Below are 5,935 nucleotides of genomic sequence, written 5' to 3'. Positions count from 1 at the left end.
TCAAAAAAAAAAAAAAAAGAAAAGAAAAGAAGAAAGAAACGAACAACACTGCTGCTGACATTTTTTCAGTGGCAATCCCAAATTCAAACTGAAACCCCACTGAATAGCTAAGCTTCATTAGATCTCCACAGCCTGACTTACATCAAGTGGAATTTACTGTTGCTTCTGGGTATAATACAGAAACAGCTGTTTATCTTCAGCTTGCTTTCTGATGCACATCTGTTTGGGTTACTTCAAGAGGCATCATGGAGGATTCAAGTTTAGGGGAGGATACAGATGCTCAAATCTGATGAACAATTGGCTTATTCTTCCTCAATGAATATATTCAGAAAGCTTGTTAGCCATTGAATAAATATGTTGCATTAGGGGATGATTGTTTACAAATACCATATCTTGTGGAATAAACTGAAGTTGTGCTTGCCTTCATTAATGTGCATAGAAGCAGTTGGCAAATAGAAAGCACTCAGAAAAGTTTGTAGTCTGAGCCTGCCACTATTATATTTCATCATCATAGATGCCAGAATCCTTGCTTCCTATTGTCCGGAATCTGCCTAATGAGATACTTGCTCCCCGTCCTGCCCTAACTACATCATGGCAAGAGAGCCATCACTCAGGTTAGTAGAAATGAACTTGAACATTGACTCTCATCCCTTTTTAGGAGATGTTTGTTCCTAGGGGTCTCATCAGGTACCTTTATGCTCTTCTTGGGGGTTCTTTTCTTTTATGATTGACAGAATTAATAGGTGAGGGTTCTCCAAAGGTCTCAGCATCAGGGATATAGTCTCTCCATCACAGAGTATTGTTATATAATAAAAAAGGTTTATACCATGTTATAAGAGGTTATCAATGTTCTAAGAATTCCAGATCTTTCAAACTAAATACCAACTACAGGGGCCTAAGAGAAGATGCCAGAGCAATATAAAGGCCTTGGTGAGAGACAAAGACAAGAGGATTATGAACCAGGACGAGCTTCAAGTACTCAGTGATCTCAAACTTCCATCTCTTAAACTAGATGCTTAGAATAGATCAATCCAATAATATCTGATCACCCCGGCCACCTGGCCCCTCTTTTTCCCCTCTATGTAGCTTGACATAAAAGTCAACAAGAGGGAAAAGCAGTTGGGAGTGTTTCACTAAGAGGAGAGTTTGAGAAGTTATGGTGTGGTAAATGTGTATTGTGCTTATATTCCAGGCCATTGTGTAATACAGGTCAGTTAAATGCTCATAATTCCTAAGTCCAAGTTACCAGCCCAGACCATTGCTTTGCGCACCGAATCCATAAGCCCAAGTCTTACCTGACATCTCTTCTCACATGTCTCACAAGTACCCCGGACGCAATGTGTCCAGGACTGAACCCATTTTCTTCCAAGTTGGCAATTCTCAACTTGGATGATTTTGCCCTGTGTCTCCTAGAGGACATCTGGCAATATCTGGAGACATTTTTGATGGCCATAATAGGGAAACAGTGGTGCCACTGACATCCAATTAGTAGAAACAATGGGTGCTAAACATCCTAGAATGTACAGGACAGATGATAACCATTGTTATCATCTGGATAACAATGAGTTATCCAGACCCAAATAGTGATCGTGCTCCGTTTCAGCTGCGTTGAAACATGCAGCTCTAAATCTCCATTTTTCATAAATGGAAATTTTAACCCAATACTTCTTTTCATCACCCAATTGGTCACCAGGCCCTTTCAACCTTTCAATATGTCTCAGAGCTAAATCCTCTTTGATGTTTGCAACCTATTGGTTCCTGCCCCCAACCATCACTCACTAGATTGCTGTAAGTATACTTATCTGTCTTATTTCATTCTCCACAAGGCTGGTTGAGTCATGTAATTTTTTTTTTTTTTTTTTTTGAGATGGAGTCTTGCTCTGTCGTCCAAGCTGGAGTGCAGTGGCACGATCTCCGCTCACTGCAAGGTCTGCCTCCCGGGTTCACACCATTCTCCTGCCTCAGCCTCCCGAGTAGCTGGGATTACAGGCATCTGCCACCACACCAGCTAATTTTTTTTATTTTTAGTAGAGACGGGGTTTCACTGTGTTAGCCAGGATGGTCTTGATCTCCTGACCTCGTGATCCGCCTGCCTTGGCCTCCCAAAGTGCTGGCATTGCAGGTGTCAGCCACCACGCCTGGCCGAGTCATGTAATTTTTTTAATATGCAAGTCTCTTGTCATTTTCTACCTTCCTATTGCTTTTCTTTTTTCTTTTTCTATTTTTCTTTATTTATTTCTTTCTTTTTTCTTTTTCTTTTCTTTTTTTTTTTTTTTTTTTTTTTTGACAGAGTTTTGCTGCTATTGCCCAGGCTGGAGTGCAATGGTGCCATCTCAGCTCACCACAACCTTGGCCTCCTGGGTTCAAGCGATTCTCCTGCCTCTGCCTCCCAAGTAGCTGGGACTACAGGCATGTGCCACCAAGCCTGGCTAATGTTGTATTTCTCCATGTTGGTCAGGCTGGTCTCGAACCCCGGACCTCAGGTGATCCACCCGCCTTGGCCTCCCAAAGTCCTGAGATTACAGGCATGAGCCACCGGGCTCAGACCCCATTGCTTTCCAAACTCACCACCACACAGGAGGCCCACATGATTAAAGAGCCCTATTCTCTCCTCCAAACCTCTGGTCCCATCCTCACCATTCCTCTCCCTGTCCCCTAATTTCAGCTATACTAGATTTCTTGTGGTTTCCTGAATACACGCCTCTCATATGCCTGTGCCTTAGCACACCATCACCCTTCTGCCTGGAGAAGTCTTCCTCCATATAGCCATCCTCATTGGTAGACGTACCTTCTCTCTCTGCCCCTAGTCTGGGTTGAGTAACTTCCTAGCTGTGCAAGCTGCCTTTGTTTGCCTCTCCAGAACTTCTCTCTACTATTTTCCACCCCACTTTGTGTCCCAGGTGGTTGGGCTCTGGACTGCATCAAAGGACTCCTTTGCCCTTGGGATCCTGGTTGGGTTTGGCCAATGGGAGGTACTAACAAGAGACCAGAAGGTGGAAGAAAGATTTATTCTTTGAGGCATTTATTCCACCTGTTTCTTCTTTTCAGGGCAGTAGCTGCCTTCATGTAAGCTCACCTCTCCCATCTGGCAGCCCTCTAGTAGAGCTCTAGTGGTTTCTGGGTTTCACTAACCGCTCTTTCAAGCTTAGCAGTGGTAGTGATTTCCTACTATTGCTAACCCTGGGGTGCTTCTTCCTAAACAGTCTCTATTCTCTTCAATCACGCCTTTTGAGTGTGGCATCTACAGACAGTTCCCGACTTACAGTGGTTCAACTTAAGATTTTTTGACTTTACGATGGTGTGAAAGTGATATGCATTCAGTAGAAACTGGTAAGATATTCTCTCTGGATGCTGGGCAGAGGCAGCGAGCCACAGCTCCCAGTCAGCCACGTGATCACCAGGATAATCAATTGCTAGTGAACAGTGTACTGTGTTACCGGATGATTTTGCCCAAATGTAGGCTAATGTAAGTGTTCTGAGCACATTTAAGGTAGGTAAGCCTAAGCTGTCATGTTTGGTAAGTGTTTTAAATGCATTTTTGACACATTTCCAACTTTTCTTTGAGACAGGGTCTCGCTCTGTCGCCCAGGCTGGAGTGCACTGGCACAATCTCGGCTCACTGCAGCCTCTGCCTCCTGGGTTCAAGCAATTCTCCTGCCTAAGCCTCCTGAGTAGCTGGGACTACAGGCGCACACCACCACACCCAGCTAAGTTTTGTACTTTTAGTATAGATGGGGTTTCACCATGTTGCCCAGGCTGTTCTAGGACTCCCGACCTCAGGTGATCCGCCCGCCTCAGTCTCCCAAAGTGCTGGGATTACAGGCATGAGCCACCGTGCTCGGCCACGTATTTCCAACTTCTGATGGATTTATTGGGACACGACTGTATCATAAGTCAAGGAACATCTGCATTTTCTGCAGGGCCCCTGAACCATGTTCCTGTAACACCAAATTATTGTAATTTTTTTTTAACATCTGTCTTCTCTTTGGGGTTGTGTTCTCTGGGGCTGAGGACTACTTTTCTGTTGTATCTTAGCATCCTAGCACAGGGTTATGACAGGGGCTCTTGTGAAAAGAATGAAAGAAAAAAATATGAATATTCTCATCATTCCACGCTCTTCTCTATACATGCTTTAGGGTGGTGACCATTAGGATTTCCCAGAAAGACTCCATCGTCACTTGAGATATGCAGAATCAGATCATGTGGCCATTTTGTTTCAGCACAAAGACCCCTGTCCAGACAGTCTGGCAAATATGATCAACTTTTGGCTAAGCCACCTGGAGCATGAGTCCTTCCCAGGAGGAGGATGGGCAGAAAAACAGAGCCAAGCATGCTTTGCTGCTGACTTATCTGAAAAACCAGCCTTGGAGTAGCAATAAGCAAAGGGGTGGGGTGAGGCTAGGGTCAGAGTCAGGTTTGGACAGGGCCTTTGGCAGGACAAGGACAACACAGTTCTAGTGATTCAGGGGGCCTGGAGAAAGCATCTCTGCACCTCAGTTTCCCCGTCCATAAGTTGAAGATCGACAAGATGATCCTTAATGGCCGTTTCAACACAGATACTGTAGTGGATAGCTGTAGATTTTGCCTTTCAACTATCCAGTCCTCTTTCTGGTAAGAGACACCTTCCCTCCGTCAGCTCATGTGGGCAGATGTGCAGACTGCACTCCTGACTCAAGGGTGAGCATGTGATCCAGGCCTGGATAACCAGAGCATCCAATCCCCCCGGTCAATGTGATGGTTTGAGGATAGGTACAAGGCTTGAGCCTGGCCAGAGTATGCCATCGCTTTAAGAGATGAGGTCTTGCTATGTTGCCCAGGCTGGTCTCGAACTCCTGGGCTCAAGCGATCCTCCTGCCTTAGCCTCCCAAAGTGCTGGGATTACAGGCATGAGCCATCTCGCCCCATCTAGTCCATGTCTTTCAGGCACAATGTTAGGCTCAGGAATAGACATGTGACCTAGATGGTCCAGTAACTCTCAGTTCTGGAACATCTAACTGTAAGGGAAGAGAATATTTATGCTCAGTTGCTCAAGAGGACAGGATAGAATTCAGGAGCTGCTGACCAATGTCCTGCCACTACCAGGGAGAACTTGATAATGGAGCCAATGAGGAAGAAGACCAGGTCCTGGTGACAGTTGGAGCCCCTGAATACAGCTGTAGCTGAAACCAGTTACCTGTGTGTTCCTAATTACAAGAGCCAATAAATCCCATTCTCCATTCATTCAGCTTAAGGTAGTTTGAGTTGTAGTCTACTACTTATGACCAAAGGAGCCCTGATCTATACAGAAATTCCATTTTTCCTTTAAATGTTAAGAAGTCAGACACAAAAGACTACATATTGTAGAATTTCACTTATAAGAAATGACTAGGCTAGGTGGGGGGCTCATGTCTGTAATCCCAGCACTTTGGGAGGCCAAGGCAGGAGGACTGCTTGAGTCCAGGGGTTTGAGACCAGCCTAGGCCACATAGTGAGATCTTATCCCTCAAAAAAATAAAAAAGTTGCCTGAGGCCAGGTGCGGTGGCTTATGCCTGTAATCCCAGCACTTTGGGAGGCTGAGGCAGGCAAAGTACGAGGTCAGGAGTTCGAGACCAGCCTGACTAACATGGTGAAACCCCATCTCTACTAAAAATACAAAATATTAGCCAGGCGTAGTGGTGGACACCTGTAATCCCAGCTACCCAGGAGGCTGAGGCAGGAGAATCGCCGGAACTCAGGAGGTGGAGGTTGCAGTGAGCTGAGATCGTGCCATTGCACTCCAGCCCAGACGACAAAATGAGACTCCTTCTCAAAAAAAAAAAAAAAAGTCGAGCATGGTGGTATGTGCCTGTCATTTCACCTATATAGAAGGGTCACTTGAGCCCAGAAGGTCAAGGCCTTAGTGAGCCGTGATCACATCACAGCACTCCAGCCTGGCGACAGAGTAAGATCCTGTCT

This window comes from Mandrillus leucophaeus, unplaced genomic scaffold (genome assembly GCF_000951045.1).
Source record: "Mandrillus leucophaeus isolate KB7577 unplaced genomic scaffold, Mleu.le_1.0 Scaffold162, whole genome shotgun sequence".
NCBI classification, from domain to species: domain Eukaryota; kingdom Metazoa; phylum Chordata; class Mammalia; order Primates; family Cercopithecidae; genus Mandrillus; species Mandrillus leucophaeus.
The sequence above is the reverse complement of the archived record's forward strand: the minus strand, read 5'-3'. Positions refer to the sequence as shown.